At 42.7% G+C, this 21,198-nt stretch overlaps 1 protein-coding gene across 1 annotated transcript in view; it reads right to left on the bottom strand.

Moving 5' to 3' along the window:
- LOC122808351 (organic solute transporter subunit alpha-like) overlaps nucleotides 1-21,198 on the bottom strand; it is a 187,600-nt gene that overhangs the window by 121,646 nt on the left and 44,756 nt on the right. The window lies entirely within an intron of this gene.

Here is a 21,198-nt window from a genome sequence, read left to right as displayed (position 1 = left end):
TCCAGCTATAATATACCATATTTGGCGTTAGCTTTGAATCAGCATTATTTTTTTAGCATAAAATACTGTACTTATAAAATGGGCATCTGCCTTTTTACATATAATAAAGTTAATATAAACTAGTTTAGGTAGTAAAATCATTGATTTAGTGGAGACTGTATTTTATGTAAAACTGTCCTTCCATCAAAGGATACACATTTTTTAATATTAAAAATTACATTTCTTTCAGGTTCGACTCATCAAGTAGAGGAATAAAGTTCTTCCTACAAGCCAGAAGACCCATGTTCAGCTAGTGGCACAGGAGCTGTATGAACCAGGTCAGGAGGATGAGGATCAAAGGTCAATGCCATCTCGCCATCCAGGGAGGGGGTGGTAACTACAGCCCACTGTATTGACAACATCTTCAAAGTGTTGATATTAACTCCTTCATCTTGGGTCTATGATGTTCCTGTTACAATAAACAAGAAGTTATCATGTGCTGTGGTGCACAAGCACTCTCAGATGTCAATGGCTGTGAAGTTACATAAAAATAAAATCCTCACCATTCAAGTGGGTGATGACGCCAATCTCAATACATATTCTCACCTCCCTGCCAGATGTTTGGATCAGTGAACTGTCACCTCTGGGAGGAATGAATGGGTCTGTTTAAGGTCTGTGAGGAAGACTTAAGAGTTACTGTAGGGGTGAGAGCCCAAAACTATTCACATTTCTGTCTGGATTTAAAAAAATACTGCTGCTGCATTCATTAGGTTGTCTAAAGAAGTTGGCATTTTGAACATTTTAAGTCAAAATATCAGACATTTCTAAGTTATGAGCCATGTTTTCATGAAATTAAATGCATATGTATACGTTTAACATTTGCAAATGTGCAAATATTTTTCCAAAAGTATTCAGCATACTTACTTTGTGATACTACACGATAAATTATAACACTGTTGGCATGTCCTTCCATCAGAAAACAAATGATTTAGCTGCTGCTGTGTGAAGATTTTTTTTTCTACTGGAGTTTGAAATCACTTTTATGGTGGGTGGGTGTAATTACCTTTTGACAAATGCAGATACTGCCAACACAGCTGTCTGGGATTTTGTAAATAATTATATGTCATTTGTAAATATCAACATGATTAGTATAGGATGCTTGTGTTACAACTGTGTTGGAACTGTACGTCATGTGTATATCAAACTTGTTTGTACAGACATGGGTGTTGAAAAAAGGTTTTTGCAAAGTGCTTGAAATGTATTCACAGTGTGCCCTACTGGAATAGAACAGAAATGTACGTGCACTATTGTAACTGTTTAAATGTATATATTTTAACAGTGGAAAATGGAGCAGAGGAGGTTAACTTCAGTCCAGCAAAACTTCAGAAAAATAGCTAAAATTAAATTACTTTATGGTTACACAATAAAATATTATATCTTTCAGTTTCAATGCAGCAAGGAGACACAATGTCTAAAACTAGAGAACTTTCTGTATTGTCTTGGAAATGTTTTATTGTTTTATGACTTCCAGCATTTGCCAAAGATCTGAGAAAAAGCCCTTGTCTATTTATTTTTACAGGTAGATGCTAAATGCTACCAGCTGACATCAGTGGTTGTTTTGGGCCTGGAGACTAGAAGTCAGATGACAAGAAATGATGTCATTCTGCAAGATAGCCCAGCAGTAATATTTGAGATATTACTTTGAGAACTCCAGAGAGAGACACATCATTCTGTATTCTGTCATTGACCTGACAAGAACAACTAGAGAAGATCCATTCACCACATCTGACTTGCTCTGCAAGTAAGTTTCTAGGGAATAGTAACTCTCTTAGATATAGTCAGAAATATAGCAAAGCATAGTTTAGATATTTTCTTCATTTATTTGAGACTGTCCTGCATCCTGCAATGTTGTTTTAAATATCTCCTGTGATTTTGAACTCTGATGTAACTGTAAATATATATTTAGTATTGTCTTGTTCTTTTCTTATTTATTATTAAATATATTTAAACATTTCACTGTGAGTGATCTGTTTAAAGATATTTAAGTTCTAAGAGTACTTGAATATTTATTTGGTGACACTGTGGGTCACTCTTAATAGCCCTGCTCTTGGTCAAACTACCATTTGTACTAATAGTAACATTACACATTAAAATTGGATGTCCTTTGTTAAGGGCCTTAAAGTAGCTGATAAGGAGCTGGATGATGGCAGTGATAACTACCTTATAGTCTGGGCAAAAGGGAGCATAGCTAGTAAACTTGTGCTAGCCTTTCCCAGGTGTGTGTGTGTGTGTGTGTGTGTGTGTGTGTGTGTGTGTGTGTGTGTGTGTGTGTGTGTCAGCCCCTTGGGCAGGGACACAAAGCACTGGTTGGACAGAGAGCGTGCTGGAGGTCTTGGCTTGGCCACTCAGGTGAGATCACAACTCTATAAATGTGCCAGGGGGGAAGTCTTATTGGGGATCTGGAGAAAGAGGGAGAAATTCCTGGACTGACTGTGGTCTCTGTGTGCTCTTAAGGGAAATTGCACTTGATGCAGAGAGCTGCATCTGGAAATACTGTGTGTGTGTACCTTGTCATCCTCCCAATGTATGTCACCCACTGGTGCCAGTGGTGAGCATTGAGGTTCCCTTGATTACTAGTCCAGTGCTGGGTCATCACATAGCTCTTCTAGTGGAATATGCAATTACAGTAGAAAAGTTGGTAAAGTAAGGTTCTACAGATGGGGGTATATTGAAAGTGTATTCTCTACACATTTAAAATTAGCAAAAGTATTCTGTGGCAGCCTGGGTTCAGTTAACAGCTTGGGCACATAGTGGAATCAGCCATGTTGGGTGGGAGTGAACAGCCAACAGTAACTCACCATTTCTGGTCAGGGAAGGGAGGCAGGCAGTCTAGTTCATTGGAACATGGATTCTTACAGTGATGTATGAGCACATTATGAATCATAAGGATCAGGAACATGTGCTGTGATATATATTAGCCTTTCAAGTGAGTATGTAAATGACTGCACACATATCTATTAGACAGAGAAAACATAGCAAGCCCTCCACAAGTGAGTGCACAAGTCTGCTGCCAGATAGTAGAAACTTAGGCCATAAAGCAGAAAACCCTTATAACCATCTGGATGTTGATGTCCTGCAATTAGCTCTCACCCTAAGGGGAATGAATGGACTGATTAATTGCAGAAGGGCTGATAGTTCCCAAGCAACAGGGAAAAATGTAAAAAAAAATAGCTCTTGGTTTGTCTACAGTTCCCCCCATCTTTTCACTAAATTTATTACAAAGGATTTTTGCAGAATTTTAATTCATTTTGATTGATAATCCTCAACTCTGAAAAGATACAATGTTGATCATAGAATAATTGTCATAGAACATAGTCATGTTTCTCAACCACTCCACATTTGGCCGAATCTTCTGATTTTAGTATTTGTGGTTTATTCCACTGCTGTGATTTGTCCTTTGCCAGCTCTTATTTGTGCTCTTTCAGTGGCTCATTTACAGAGCCAATGAGACAGGAGCTCATCAAAGTCAAAATGGAGCCAGTGGACTCACTGTGGGCCTCTAGTAATAGTGAATAGACCAATAGCACAGCACATCTCGAAAAATGGATCAATAGCACAGTAGACTTCTAGCTGCTTTTACTATTGTCCCATTTTGCTAGCTGCATTGCAGTGTTGTAAGTCCATTCAGCAGACCAATAGTATAATGCAACTAGAAAAATGGACCCAATAGCAGAGCGCAGCTAGAATCCTAATTCTCCTACCATAGGATCAAAGAGTTATATGAAGTTACTAGGCTATTGGCCCTGAGGCCCATAAAAGCCTATCCAAGAATTTAGCCCATGTTCCAACAAGTCAGCACCCTATGCCACTGTCCAGCAGGAACACAGGTGGAATCCTAGGGGTGTATTTTCTATTTACCATCCAGTTATCCAGGGTGCGCTTAAAAAGGGTTAATGAGGTACTATGCTTTACGTGGAAAGGGAGTCTATTCCACAAAAGAGGGAGTCTATGGGACACAAATCTATCCCACCAACAAGTCTTATTGATGTCACAGACCAGGTTGAGGTCATGCATGCAGGTGATTCGAGTGGAGCTTGACTTGTGGATATGCAACAGTCTCATCATGGCAGGGTCTGAGATTGCTTTGTATGCTAGACAGAGGTCACCTCTGAGGAGTCTGTAGGAGACAGAGTAGAGGGACAGGGCTTTTAGCCTATCTGTGTAGGGTAGATGTTTGAGGTCCTGGATTCTCCGGGTGAGGAACCTCTGTAATTTCTCCAGCTGCTGTATGTGCTTTGTGAGGTACATGCCAAAAGGTGCATTGTACTCAATAATGGGTCATATAAGAGAAGAATACAGGATGTTATGATCACCTTGTCCCTGGATGAGATACAGTTACTAATGAGGTGGGCCATGTAGAAAGCTTTCCATACAATGGAGGCAATATGGTGGTCAAAAGTCAGTTTGCTATCAACCTCGGTGCCCAAGTCCCTCATTACTGATTGCATGCTTAGGACCTTTTTTATCAATGTGATAATTTGTGGGAACATCACTCTCCCCAAAAGGGATGATGATGCATTTTTTGGCATTCATTTGATGCCATGTTTCTGGCACCAGTCATTTGTTTGGGTGAGACCCTCTTGGAAGATGTCCACATCACTAGGGGAATTGATGACAGCACCCAGCTTTCAGTCATCTGCAAACTTGGTCAGCCACAGCCTACTAGATTTGGCCTGATCCTCCGAGAAGTATATTCCAAACAGCAGTGGCCCCAAGACCAATCCCTAGGGTACACCGCTTGTTACGTGTCTACTACTTGAGGTGGCTTCCCCTATTTTGACAAGGTGGATTCTATCAATGAGCCAGTTTGCTATCCATCTGGTAACATATGGATTGATGCCTAGTTGAGAGAGTTTATGTATTATACCTGAGTGGGGACTAGTATTGTAGGCTTTGGCCAGGTCAAGGTAGGTGGTGTGTACTGTCTTCCGCTCATCTATGGCCTTGGTGACTGTCTCAAAGAAGTCAACCAAATTTAACAGGCATCACCTCCCCTTGACAAAACCCAACTATGTGTGATCGTGTCTGGAGCTTGCCAATGTCCTTGTTAATGAGGTCCATTATAATCTGCTCCATGTCCTTGCAGATCAGGCTAGTCAGGCTGATGGGTCTATAATTTCCTGGATCGGTGGATGCTCCACCTTTGTGCAAAGGGGTGACAGTAGCTGTCTTCCACTTGGCTGGGATGAAGCCGGTACCCAGGCTTTGGTTGAGAAGGGTGCCTAATAGTGCTGCACGTTCCTGCCTGAGTTCATGTAAGATGCAGCCTGGGATGTTATTGGGTCCCATGGAGGCTGTATTTTTTGCCTTAGAGAGGGCAGTGATGACTTCCTCCCTAGAGATAAGGGGAGGGGGCAGGTACTGGGGATGTCTTGTTTTACTGTTGGTGAAGTTTTCACTGAACCTGTCTGCCAGAAGATTGGCTATCTCTACAGTGTTTGTGTATGTGGTCTCCTTGACCACCAGTTCTGAGCAGATCTGGGTGCTTCTCTTGAGATTGTGGATATACGTGAAGAAGACCTTATGATTGTCTTCAGTAGATATGGCCAGTTTGGACTCAAAGTTTGCTTTGGAGGATTTCACTAGTGCTCTTATTTGCTTGTTTAAGCTATGGAGAGATTGCTTCCAATTAGGCACCTGCTCCTTCTTGGTCCTGGACAGCAATCTTTCCCTATTATTGTAGATTTGATTTATTGTAGAAGTCCACCAGACAGGTTTACTCTTCCTTGAGGAGGAGGATTTTATCCTGTCTGGTATTCCTGATTCCATGCAGCTATATAAATGCTGATATAGTACTTTGGTGTAGGTTTGGACATATGTGCCAGTTCCTATGGAGGGGGAGGGGGCTGTGAAGCTGTTTATACCTTCCCTCAGGAGGTTGTAATCAGCTTTGGAGAATTTTTTTTATTTGACCCTAGCTGGGGGGGGGGGGTCAGGGAGATGATGACTTCAAAAGTGACTGCTTTGTGGTCAGATCTTACCAGGGATGATGACACTGCAGGGATGCTGCAGTGATTATTCAGGTTGGTTAATATCAAGTCCAAGATATTTTCACCTCTTGTGGGGGTGTCAACCGACTGGTCCAAGACATTTGAACTGACGAAATCAAGGAATCTCTGGGCATTTGTGTTTTTGAATGAGTATGTCTTCCAAGCTATGGTTGGATAGTTAAAGTCACCCAGGATCAGGGTAAAGGATTGAATCTTGATAGATTCGAAGAGGTCCAGATAGGTGGAGTGGGCATCTTGAGTCAAAGTTGGAGGTCTATAGCTAGCTATGATTTGACTAGGGGTCTTGTCAATTCTTAACTGTACCTGGAGTGTATCCTGTGCATCATACTGTTTGACCAGCCTAGATGTGTGTATGTCTTTTATATATATAAATCTAAAAACAGTTCACAGTGTTTGAGCAGCAAATAGCAAACAAATGACTTCAACAGTATATATGAAACAGAAATTGTCTTCTAAATAGACTCACTGTAATCCAAGACTGAATCTTAAATCAAGTCCAATGTAATAACCACAAAAAGACACCAGCTATTGTTACATTCCCATGCAAACGGAATATGTTATAAATTAACCAGCAATGAAAGGAAATCCACCAAGGAATGATCCAAAGTCCATTAAAATAGAATTTTATTATTAACACCACCAAAACATAAAATAACAGAGTAAAACATGAGAGCAGGTTTAGCGCTTTCATCCTAACAAAATTTGCCATCACCTGTTCATGAGCATTACCTACAAAAGGCAAGCTGCTGCCTGTGGTAAACAGGTCTGACACTTTCTTCATGAAGACACACCGTGATTCTTTACAAGACTATACATGGATTTCTTCTGACAAAGGAGTACAGCACTAGGTATGTCATACAATTAAGCATGTAATGGAATGCAGATGGGGAGATGCAGTCATGGGATATAGATCACAGCTCTGGCCCCTGAGTCACCCCAGCAGTGGTCAGCTCACATATGACTACTACTGGATTGTCTGTTGTACAATACTGACTGTGACACTGCCAGCCCAGCTGACTAGGATGTTGTAAATAATCATATGCCATTTGTGAATATTAATATGATACATATGCTTGTCTTACAAATGTAAGAGAACAATATATGTTATGTGGATATTAAACAATTGGTGAAGTGTGTGTTGAACTGTATATTATGTACTGAGGTCATACCTCTCAACTGTCCATTTTTGCAGAATGAACATGTTTGCCTCACATTTTTAGTCATTTTCTCATACATTTGTGTTTTTTCTGGCAAATCACTGGCAAATCATTAAAGACCGAAGTCATAAAATAATAGCATACATTTGAATGTCAGACGTCATATCTTTCAGAAAATTCATGCGAATGCAAAACCTGTTATTCTATCAAATGCCTAAGTTTGTAAGAGCAATATTTAAAAAGTGTCACTACTTTTGGGCCTTTGTCCCCCCTTTATTTGTGCCTTTGTCCAGATATCTTGCTCTTAGAGGTTGAGAGTTATGACTGAGCATCAAGAGTGTAACCACAGTGTACCGTACTGGAAAAGAACAGAAATGTATATAATGTATTACCTATGAAAATGTATGTATTAATAGTAGAAGCTGGAAGCCTCAAACATACAGAGATAAGTTGCAAAACTTCAAGTAAATAAGCTGAACTTGTTTTACGAATGTGTCATCTCGGTTTCAGTGCAGCAAGCAGACATAAATGTCTACAGCTAGAAGTTTTTGTATTGTCTTGAAACATAAATAATTAGTAGGTTGAATATGTAAAAGTGTTTAACTGTGTTATGACTTCCAGTTCTACACAAACATCAGACAGATATGTAGTTCTGATGCAGAGATGTTAAAATGTATGTTAGTTGTGGTTAGCCTGGGAACTAAAGGCAGGTGACAAAAACTGATATAATTTGAGCTAACCTAGCAGTAATGTTGATTATTACTTACAGACCTGTCTCAGAGAAAGACCTTTGCATTTTGTATGTGTTTTTGTATCTGACAACATCAACTCATCTGCATTTGTCTTGCTAATAGTAAGGACCTAGGGAAAAGTAAATTTGTTCACATATAGATGGGAATATAGTAAAGATTACTTTAGATGTTTGCTGTATTTATTTCAGACTGTCCTGCAATGTTGTCTTAAAATACTCCCTGTGAGTCTGAACTCTGTAGTTACTGTATTGATTGAATATTGTCTTTTTCCTTTATTAGTTATTATTAAATATAGTTAAACTGTGTAATTGTGGCTGGTCTGTATAGAAATAAGTAAGCTCTTAGAGTACTTGAATATGTATTTGGTGACACTGTATAGCCCACTCCAATAGCCTTGGTCTTGGTCACACTTACCATCTGGATAATAGGCGCATCACACAGTAGGATTTTTCACCCTTTGGTAAGGGCCTTAGAGTAGCTGATAAAGAGCTGGACTGTGGCACTCAGAACTACCTTTAAGTCTGGACAGAAGGGGCCATAGTTAATAAACCTGTGCCAGCCTTTCCCAGGGTTGTGTGTGTGTGTGATTTATAAATCAAATCTCAAAGTGTGTGTGTCAGATATTTGGGCAGGGACATGAAGCACTGGTCAGACAGACAGAGTGATGGAGGTTTTGGCTTGACCGCTCTGCTGAGATGTTGGAGAAACCAGCCCCAGACTGACTGTGATCTCTGTGTGCTCTGAAGGGTAATTTTACTTTACTGTGTGTGTACTTGTCATCCTTCCATTGTGTATGTCTCTCACTGGTGGTAATAGTGAGGATTGAGACTCCTTAATTACTGGGTCAGTGCAGGGGCATCACATTGTCATTACATACTGGTGGATACAGCTGGCATATCACATCATGTACCATCATTGAGCCCCTCTCAGTCTGCCAATGTCATACAGCATTATTTCACAGATTGTCCAGGTCTCTCTAACCATTCCTGATGTACTCTGGCTAGGTCAGTGTGTACTCTACACCTGTATCTGATTGCCTGATACCTATAGCTGGCATACCAGGTCAGTCCTTGCAGCAGGACAGCAGGTTATATGTACTAGTAGTAGGGGGATGCTGGCTCTTTCTCAGCAGCAATGCGTACATACTGAGCATACAATGTAAGGGAATGGATACAGTGCCAGATATTCATGTACCATTACTGTGTCCCCAGGGGTCTGGCATGTCACAGACACATTCCCCAAACTCTGTGGACAACCATCACATATTGTCCAACTGGTGTCCAGAAATACACATTTGTCTGGCAGGGGGGTCTACATCTATCAGGCACATGTACACATTCCACAAACATCTGGGTACTGCAGATGTCAGACACCTACGAGGAGGTCACCCTATAACACATATGTACTGCTCTCTGTTATTGTATACCTCAGATATTCCAGGAATGTCCACATGCACTTGTAGTAGCACAAACCTATTTGTGGAATGTAGGCTGGATGACATGGTACTTTAAAGCTGCTCATAGGGGACACACAGCAGACAATGGCAGTGATGTGTGTGGACACATAACAACACAGTCTGTCACAGCAGTCAAGCCATTTCTGGTATTCCTGGTACCATATGAGGTTACTAGGCTATGGGCCCGGAGTAGCCATATGCCTAGACCACATGTTAGCCCATGTGTATCCTAGGCAGCTTCTGATGTCCCCATCCAACAGGGGCACAGGTGGTATCCCAAGGGTGTATGTGCTGTTAACCATCCAGTTGACCAGGTTACACCTGCAAAGGTGTAGGTAGCTACTCTGCCTGATGTGGACAGGGTGCCCATTCCACAGCAGGGTGATTGTGTGGGACATACATCTGAGTTGCCAACAAGGCCAGTTCAAGTGACTCACCAGGTGGAGGTTTTGTGTGTGTGTGTGTGTGTGTGTGTGTGTGTGTGTGTGTGTGTGTGTGTGTGTGTGTGTGTGTGTGTGTGTGTGTGTGTGTGTTAACAGAGTGGAGCATGACTTGCACTCATGCAGCAGTCCCAGCAATGTAGAGTCTGTGATTGCCTGACATGCCAGAGTGAGGTCACTCCTGAGGAGTATATATGAAACCGGGTAGAGGGTTGGCCTTATAGCCTATAGCTGTATGGTAGATGTTTGATGGCCTGCTATTCCCTGGTGAGGAACCTCTGTGATGTCCCCAGCTGCTGCATGTACTGCGTGATGTGAATGATGAACATTGAATTATGCACATTAATGGTCCTCATTGGGGGGAACATGAAACATCAGGATCAGGGGGCCAATGCAAGCTGTAATGCCAGTATGTTGCTGATAGACACACACATACTGTGCTGATAGATGGCAGGGGTATGATGTGGGTGTTAGCGATGGTTAGTGCTGGCAAAAGTGGATGTATAGGGTCTGTACATAATGGTGGCCAATCTATCCGGTCCTGTGATGTATTCCCCTGTTCATGTCTTTCAAGTGGGATGTACCAAAGACAGAACCCAGCATTCTGAGAAGCAGAGACTGCTGCAATCATTGATGCCCTCAGACTCCATCACCAGGCACTGCTGGGATGGAGCTGCCAAAACCTGCCACAATGCACTGCCTTGTGGGCAGAACTGGCAGCAAAAGTCAATAATGTGGGCCACTGGGGCAGGAGCGATGAACAGGTCCGACACTGTGCCACAGACCTCATACACAATGCACAGCAAAGGGCTGCAGCTGTGGCCAAGGACTATGCTGGCACAGTTGGAGAGCCTGCAACTCAAGCACCACTCTCAGCCACTGAGGAGTTCCTCACAAACCTTGGTTCAGCCACCACCTCCCAGGAAACCATGACTACATATGTCATGGAGGTGGGTGGCACAGATTCCACAGCCGAGGACTGTCCAGGTAAGGGCTCAGTGGGCATCCTGTTAATACTGTAGCATTCATAGTGGCAGCCTTTTCATACTTGTATGCATATGTCAGGTCAATCTGCATTTGTGGGTGGGGAATTGTAATGCACACAGGTGTATAGTAGTAGCAACAGTAACTGGACATAGCTGCACTGCATGTTGAGGGCTTGTCCAGAGTGTGTCTGTTGTGGTCTGATTGTGTGTTATGCATGGCATGAGTCAAAAGACATGGTCTGTATAATGCCTTTGTGGCACCCCACCTGTATATATATATATATATATATATATATATATATATATATATATATATGTGTGTGTGTGTGTGTGTGTGTGTGTGTGTGTGTGTGTGTGTGTGTGTGTGTGTCAGCAAACATTATAGTGCAGGGAGTAATTTACCTATGTTGTCCTCCCATCACAGGCGAACATGGGGGTTGGCGTCTCTCCCCCTCACAACCTGATGTCAGTGTCTGATCAGACTCTGATGATGATGGCAGCCATAGTGAAGTACAGGTGGGAGTGTTGGAGGCTGAATCTGTACCATTGGTTAAAATCCCACTTCCACCCCCAATGTCCCCGCACATGGTCAGTATGCCCACGCATACCCAATCCCTAGCAGCCACAGATATTGGACAGTCAGAGGATGGTGGCATCAAACAGGGTAGTGTGGCGACTATAGCATCTGTGACTTTAGACAGTAGCCATAGCCGGACAACTGGTGAGGTCCCACACAGGCAGATTGACAGGGGTGTTTGAAGGAGGACTGCTGCCCATCCAGCCCCTGGCAGAGGTGTCATAGCATGCATCACCTGATACATGTTTCAGTCCATCATGGAGGCACAGGCACATTGTGAATAGTACACCAGATGGACACTTAAGGTCATGGATGCAACACTTCCTGGCATGCGTGACACCCTCCATGGCTTTGGTGATGCCATACGTCATTTTGCTGATGTCGTGGGTAGACAGTGGGTTGAGACATTGTCAATCCTTAACCATGTAGTGTTTGTGCTTGAACATGTGTTTGGAGTAGGGAGTCAGACATGTGGACGTAGGTCAGCAACAACATCAGCTGAGAGTCCACGTGGCCATGCACATTCACACTCCTGTAGTAGCAGTACCACCAGCACTACCAAAGGGAGGGTGCTGTTCACACCACAACATAGCAGGCCATGGGCACACAGTCCTGGCTGGTTCTGAGAGGAACATGGCCCCAGCAGACAGTGGTCACCATCAGGAAGTAGTACCACATCTGGCCTTGGGCATGGTGGTGCCAGTGACACTCCTGACAGGACCATTTCCTGTGTTTGTGGCCAGAGATGGTGAACTGTACATCCTGCCATGTATGGTCCACAGCTGTACAACATACCCTCATGTAGGGCTAGCACATGGCTTGACTGTGTGCATACACACACATCACTATCACATGCAGGTAACTACCAGACACACAGCTCCTCTCCATGGCCCAGCTGAACACCACCCCTCCAGACACACACACACACATGATGTCAACTCTATGGCCTGGCCTAGGCCTTTGGCAACCCCACACCATGCCCTGTGCATGTGATGATACCTGTGCCACATCCCTATTATCCATACCATTGATGCAGGGAAATGCTAATATGTGTCTGATGCACAGGGTGACTATAGTACAGGTAATGCCAGTGTGCAGTGTACTACTGTTATGCCGTGTAAGGTGCTGTCTGATGGCAGTTGTCATGGGTACACATCGAAGTGTATGTACCTTTGTGCCATGATGTTTTATTGCTGTTAGTACGGTTGACTGACTGTTGTCTCACAGACCTTATTCTGTTTCTGTTCCAGGTGTCTGTCACTGTATGTCCTGGGGAGCTGCTGCCATTACTGAAGCTGGGTATGGCAGAGTGGAAACACAAAGACCTTTTCATCAGCAAGGTACAGCTGTATATGTGCATGTTTACTTAGGTCCCTATGCATGCAATAGTGTGTGAGGGACAATGGGGGCCAACAGCATAACCTTGCATGCATACCCCCTGACACAGCCAGCTAGCCTTCACACATGTCACCTGGGTGTTCCATAGGACCACAGGTTCATAAATACAGGGGAGGTTACTAGAGTACTGGCCCTGAGTCTCTTACAATCCTAGCCATTAATTTATCCTCAACAGAATCACTGATCAGCACCTGTTTCCCCTGGCAACAGCTGGACACAGATTGAACCCCAGGGTCAGATGTTGTTTTTCCCATCCACTCATCCTTGATGTAGTTGATGAGGGTATGCATGGTACTGTGTTTGACATGTTTGGGGAGTGTAGTCCTGACACATGGCAGCCTCTAAGAGCCAAATCTGACTCTCCAGCATGTACTTTTGCTATTTCATATGAGATGCGGGTCTCTCATGCTATAATGTGCACAGAGTTATACTCTCATATATGGGGCAGCTGTTGAAGGGCTGAGCACAACATTTCCATCTAGGCATGCCACAGACACCTGTGGACAATCTGGCCAATAACTATTGGGGCAGTACTGATTAAAGGCTGTCTGTGTGGAACAGGTGTTGAGGGCCATGGCTGACCTTTGTGGGTGTTAAAATAGCCTTTACAGTTTCTGCAGATGTCTGCATAGGTGCATAGCAGACTGGCCATGCTGTTAATGTATTGTTGTACTGACTGAGGACTATTTAGAGGTAATGTCCACCATTTGTCTGGATGTGGTCCCTTTACCTATGTGATGAACCACATACAAGCATTTTCTGACCACTGCCATTACTTACTGCCTGAATGCAGCATTGATGGTATCCTGAATACCCAGGTCTATCATCGCAGTCTGTGTGTTTATGCAGTTGGTGCTGATGTGAGGACTACTGGAGCCATGTTCTTGCTGTATGGTATGCTGACACTGTTGTCTGCATTCAGCATGAGGTCAGGACCTTGGCACCATTCCATACCCACTGAATGGCCCATTGCAGTGTATTAACAGCAGTTTGTGGCTCAATGACAGACTGCACAATACTTACAGTTAACACAGCCTTAGGCAGTACCTACATATGTGGGTGGTGACAGCATTCATGCCTATATACATGTGGGTCATTGGGGGCAGCAGGTAGACACAGGGCCTTCACATGTTTACATATTGTACACACATAGGCGACACAGATTGTGGTTGCCACCTTATCAAATGTGGACTGTGGGTCACATCTTGTAGTAATGTGATAGTTGGCAGAACATACCATGCCCATGGCAAGTGCAACACACAGGACTTCCTTTGGTGTGCTACTATAACACCTTCTTTGTATCACATTACCTTAGTTTACACTGTCATAACATTAAAGTGCTTCCAATGTGCAATAACTGCTCTATGCAGTTAGTAGACAACTTTATGACATGTTTGTTGTGCTGCACTCTCCGGACCTCTGTATTTTGTCAGTTGTCATCACAGGTCACACCATGCCAAACATGGACTGCAACCCTCAGGGTGGTATAGATGGTGGCCATACATTTGACCTCTACATATGTCTGCAGAATGTCCTGATGTTTGCCACATATTTTTTTCCATTTGACATAACACTGTGGTTTTCTGGCAAACTGTTGGAAAATCATGACAGACTAACATTACAGATTAATGACAGATATTGTCATGTCACAACACATACCCTTTGGAAAGTGCATTCAAATGCACAACCTGTTCTGATATCTACTTTCCATGTGTGTCACAGCAATATGTGAATGTTGTGCTCAATGTTTGACCTTTGCCCTACTTTTCCATATGGTTTTAACCAGATGTCTTTTTGTGAGGGGTTGAGAGGTATGCTGGTGGCCATAACACAGACTGCTGCAAGGGGATACACACACACACACACACACACACACACACACACACACACACACACACACACTCGTGACCTGCCTTGTTGACAGTAGAACCTCTACCTGCATAGTTTTACATACGATACTGCTATATACATAACACAAGCTACTATAGTGTTGCAGTGTCTGCCACTACTATTCAGGTGGGTTAGGATTGCCAGTGGGGGGTTCACATGCCCTTAACATGGTAGAGCCATCACAAACACACACACACAGCTGCATGGGGATATGCATTGAAACACACATGCCCACAAAGTTGACACTTTTCCAGTTAGAACACCTACTTATCTTGTTATGTATACTACAGACTGACGTGACTATTGCATGTGCCACAATGAATTTGTGTTAGAAAATGTGTAACTGTGCTTCTAAGGTGGATGACATCTGTAGGGACCCTGACTAGGTTGGCAATGGAGGAGTTAACACTGTGGAAGAGGCACACAAAATGGTACAACCATCGAATACACACAGGCATGACAGCCACAGGGGATATGCATACTGAAACACATGCACTCACATAGTTGTCAATACTCAGATTAGAACAACTATCTATCTAGTTGTATGGACCATAGTGCTACATATATATTGCATGCACCATGGAGAATATATGCCAGGGACATAACTCACAACCTCTTACAACAATTAATCTTGGGAATGCCTTCATGAATGGAGGGATAAACCACCCAAAATAGGGACTGTTCTCACATATTGTTCTGACAAACCTAGACAAGTGATAGGGTAACAAATTTTGCATGAGCATGATGTTTCACATGGGTATGACATCTGAAGCTGACATGTCATCACTACAGCAACTGTCATATCCCATTGTTATGAGACACGGACCCCATATATGTTGCAAACATCTGGACATTCTGCATATATCTATACAGATGACTAGTATGGCCTTTAGAGTATGACATGGTGCAGCTAAGGTGGATGACATCAACAGGCTCTTTAAAGTAATGCCATCGGGAGGAGGTCAACAGGCCTTAAAATGGTATAACCAATGCACACAGGGGATATGCTTCACACACAAACATATATTCAGTAGTAGAGCTGTCTGTATTGAGATTCAAACACCTACCTACCTCATTGTATGTACTATAGTACTGCCTATTTATCGCATGTGCAATGGAGCTTATATGCCTAAACATTGTCCAACAGAGGATCTAAGGAGTATGACATGAACAGGCCCTGTAAAGTAATGCAATGGGGAGGTCATTGGGGTGGAATAGGCATAACAATGGTATAACCAACACACACACACACACACACACACACACACACACACACACACACACACACACACACACACCAGTACTGAGGTTAGAACCCCTACCAATCTATTTTTATGTACTATAGTTCTACGTACTTATCATGTTTACCATGGAGCTTACATGGCTGAAGGGTACCCAACATTGCTTTTAAGGTGAATGACATCAGCAGGCTTTGTAAAGTAGGCCAATGGGAGGTGTACTGAGTGGAACAGGCTTCAAAATGTTTTAAACTAGAAAGGCATACACACACACACACACACACACACACACACACACACACACACACACACACACACACACACACACACACACACACACAGTTACCAGTGCTGAGATTAGAACCCCTACTATCTAGTTACATGTATTTTAGTGCTACATATGTACTGCATGCGCCACGGAGCTTAGAGGGCTAAAGGATGCCTGAAGGTGCTTCTAAGGTGAATGACATCAGCAGGCCTTGTAAAGTAGGCCAATGGGAAGTTTACTGGGTGCAACAGGCCTCAAAATGTTTAACCTAGAACCACACACAGTTGCCAGTGCTGAGATTAGAACCACTACCTATCTAGGTGTATGTATTATAGTGCTACATACTTATCACATGTGCAACGGAGCTTACTTGGATAAAGGGGGTCCGAAGGTGCTTCTAAGGTGAATGATATCATCATGCCTTAAAAGTAGGCCAATGGGAGATGTACTGAGTGGAAAAGGCCTCAAAATATTTTAACCTAGAAACACCCAGTTGTCAGTGCTAAGATTAGAACGACTTACCTATCTAGTTATATAGACTACACTGCTACATACTTACCATATGTGCCACAGAGCTTATATACCTGAAGAGTGTCCAAAGGCACTTCTAAGGTGAGTGACATCAGCAGGCCTTGTAAAGTAGGCCAATGGGGGGGGTTAAGCATTCTTAACTCTGGAAGAGGCTGGCATTTGTGTAGTCACAGAAACCTGGTTCAAAGCTGCGGACAGCACCCTAGCCATACCAGGATACTCATGCTATCATTCATTCAGGCACCAAACCATGGGCACCAAAACAAAAGGAGGTGGAGTTTCAAAAGAAAAAAAAAAAAATATATATATATATATATATATATATATATATATATATACCACACACACACACATATACACAAGACACACACACACCTCTAGGCTGGTCAAACAGTATGATGCACAGGGAATACTCCAGGTGCAGTAAGCAACTGACATGGCCCCTATTGAAATCATAGCTAGCTACAGGCCTCAAACTCTGACTCAAGATGCCCACTCCACCTATCTGGACCTCTTCCAATCTAGCAAGATTCAACCCTTTACCCTGATCCTGGTCGACTGAAAATACCCCTTTCAACTCCCCCTTTTGTGGATTGGACTCCCTCTCTATGTAAAGCAGGGTACCTCATTAAACCTTTTTAAGTGCAAACTGGCTAACTAGATGAGAAGTAGAAAATTCACCCCTGGTATTCCACCTGTGTCTTTGCTGTACAGTGGCATAGGGTGCTGACTTGTTGGAACATGGTCTAAATTCTTGGCTAGTCCTATAAGAGCCTCAGAGCCAATAGCCTAGTAAGTTCCTATGATCCTACAGATCAAGATTCAACCCTTTACCCAGATCATGGACAAATTTAAATGTCCAACCATAAATTGGTACAAATACTCTTGCCAAAACACAAATGCCCAGAGATTCCTTGATTTTTTCAATGCAAATGCCTTGGACCAGTTGCTTGACACCCCCACAAGAGGTGAAAATATCCTGGACTTGGTATTAACCAACATAAGTATCCACTGCAGCATCCCTGCAATGTCATCATCCCTGGTAAGATCCAAACACAAAGCAGTCACTTTCGAAGTCACCACCTCCCCCAACCCCCTCTAACTAGGGTCACATAAACAACTTCTCCAAAGCTGATTACAGCCTCCTGAGGGAAGGTATAAACAGCTTCACAGCCCCTTCCACCTCCATAGGAACTGGCACATATGTCTAAACCTACAACAAATTACTATATGAGCATTTAGATAGCTGCATGGAATCAGGAATAATAGACAGGACAAAATCATCCTCCTCAAGGAACTGTAAACCTGGCTGATGGACATCCACAATAAATAAACTGTACAATGAAAGAAAAGCATTGCTGCCCAGTACCAAGAAGGAGCAGGTGTCTAACTGGAAGCATTCTCTCCTTAGCTTGAACAAGCAAATAAGAGTAGTAGTGAAATCCTCGAAAGCAAACTCCGAGTGCAAACTGTCCATATTTACTAATGACAATCATAAGGCTTTCTGCACATATGCCCACAGTCTCAAAGGAAGCACCCAGATCTGCTCAGAACTGGTGATCAAGGACATCACATAGACATACCTGTAGATATAGCCAACCTGCTGGCAGACAGGTTCCAAGCAGACTTCACTCCTCTGCCCCCCCCCCCATCAGTAGCACAGGACATCCCCAGTACCTGCCTCCCTTCTCTTATCTCTATGGAGCAAGGCATCACTGCCCTCTCAAAGGCAAAAAAACAGCCTCCATGGGACCCATTAACATCCCAGGCTGCATCCTACATAAACTCAGGCAAGAACTTGCAGCACCATTAGGCACCCTCTTCAACCACAGCCTCAGTACCAGCTTCATCACAGCCAAGTAGAGGACCGCTACTGTCATCCCTTTGTACAAAGGTGGAGCATCTGCCGATCCAGGAAAGTATAGGCCCATCAGTCTAACTTATTACATTTATGTAGAATTTGCAATAATACAACTGATTTATTCAAAGCTATTACATCAACTACTCAGATGTTTTTGAATAGGGAGTATTCCTTATTCACTATTCAGGATGCCTTGGATAAAATTAGTGTGGATTATTTAGTAAATGTTAATAAATTTAAAGGTAAAAAATGTATACATCATAAAAAGGTGACTAGTTCTCAAAATAAGTTTTATATAGTTATGCTATATAATATCTTGAGTGAACAGATGCAAGAACAAATCAAATATTATTGGAAATTTTTATTGAGGGATGGAAAGGTAAATAAGTTATTAAATGGATTTCCTGACTTTTCCTATAAGAGAGGTGTCAGTACAGTGGACAAACTTATTAAATCATATTTTATTGCTCCTGTAGAATGTTTAGTAGATAATCCATTATCTAAGGGCACTTTTCCCTGTGGGAAGTGCAATGTTTGTGATTTACTTGTTCAAACATTTCACAAATTGGATAATAAGAATTTTACTGTATTATCTAGATTTTCATGTACCACTTCTGGTGTTATTTATGCTTTATGCTGTCCATGCAATTTAATACACATTGGGGAGACTAAAAGAATGTTTAAATATCAACTACAGGAACATGTCAGAGATATAAAGAAATGTATAGTTGAAAGTTCTATTGCAATTCATTTCATGCAGTATCATAAAAGTGATTATAGACTGTTGCAAGCTACTATTTTAGATAAAATTTTTGTTAAATTAGGTGATGATGAAATGCTAAAGAATAAATTACTTTTTAAGGAATCTTTATTTATTTTAAAGTATAATACTATGTCTCCTCATGGCCTTAATTGTGAAATCAATTGGAAATACTTGATTTAATTAATTGACTGCTGCTGTAATTATTTGATTAAGGTGGGGTATTTAAGGGGAATGTTTTTTCATTTGCATTGAATACTTCTTGAAGACTGGTTCAGTCGAGGCGCTAAAGAAGAATAAATATTTTTGGATCCTGTTTCCTGCTTATTTGTGGTATTCTATCTTTGCATCCTGCTTCTTGGTGGTTTTGTACCATCAGCCTAACTAGCCTGATCTGCAAGGCCATAGAACCGATTATCATGGACCTCATTAACAAGGACATTGGCAACCTCCAGACACTTGATCCCACAGAGTTTGCTTTTGGCAAGGGAAGGTCATGCCTGCTAAATTTGGTTGACTTCTTTGAGACAGTCACCAAGGCCATAGACGAGGGGAAGACAGTGCACACCGCCTACCTTGACCTGGCGAAGGCCTTTGATACTATTCCTAACTCAGGTATAATACATAAACTCTCTCAACTAAGCATCCATCCATATGTTAACAGATGGGTAGCAAACTGGCTCACTGATAGAACCCACCTAGTCAAAATAGGGGAAGCTAATTCAAGCAGTAGACCCATAACAAGTGGTGTACCCCAGGGATCGGTCTTGGGGCCTCTGCTGTTTGGGATATACTTCTCAGAGGTGCAGGACAAATCCAGTGGGCTATTGCTGACCCAGTTTGCAGATGCTGTCATCGATTCCCCTAATGATCCTCCTAGAGGGTCTCACCCACAAACTGACTGGTGAACATGACCTCAAACTGAATGCCAAAACATGCATCATCCTCCCTTTTGGGAAGAGTGATGTCCCCACAAATGATCACATTGAAAATAAGGCAATAAGCACGCAATCAGTCGTGAGGGACTTGAGCACCCAGGTTGATAGCAAACTGACTTTTGATCACCATATTGGCTCTGTTGTATGGAAATGTTTCTACATGGGCCACCTCATTTGTATGGGTATGTCATCCAGGGACAAGGTGGTCATAACATCCCTGCATTCTTCATTTAAAGACCCATTATTGAATACAATGCCCCTTTCGGCATGTACCTCACAAAGCACATGCAGCAGCTGGGGAGACCACAGAGGTTCCTCATGCGGAGAACACAGGGCCTGAAACATCTACCTTACACAAATAGGCTAAAAGTCCTGTCCATGTACTCAGTGTCCTACAGACTCCTCAGAGGTGACCTCTGTCTGGCATACAAAGCAATCTTAGGCCTCACCCTGATGGGACTTCTGCATATCCACAAGTCAAGCTTCACTGGAATAACACACACACGAGACCTCAACCTGGTGTGTGACATCAATAGGACTTGGTGGGATACATTTGTGTCCCAAAGACTCCCCTTTTTGTGGAATAGACTCCCTCTCCACGTAAAGCAGGATACCTCATTAAACTTTTTTAAACACAACTTGGATAACTGGATGGGAAACAGAAAATACACCCCTGGTATTCCACTTGTGTCCCTGCTAAACAGTGGCATAGGGTGCTGACTTGTTGGAACATGGTCTAAATTCTTGCCTAGGCCTATAAAGGCCTCAGGGCCAATAGCCTAGTTAGTTCATATGATCCTACAGGGTGGAACAGGCCTCAAAATGTATTACCATTACACCCAGGAAATACACACAGCCATAACGGAATATAATTATATACACACACACACACCCTT

The sequence above is a fragment of the Protopterus annectens genome, chromosome 8.part0, assembly GCF_019279795.1.
Source record: "Protopterus annectens isolate FY-2018-M chromosome 8.part0, PAN1.0, whole genome shotgun sequence".
NCBI classification, from domain to species: Eukaryota; Metazoa; Chordata; order Ceratodontiformes; family Protopteridae; genus Protopterus; species Protopterus annectens.
The sequence above is the reverse complement of the archived record's forward strand: the minus strand, read 5'-3'. Positions and strand labels throughout refer to the sequence as shown.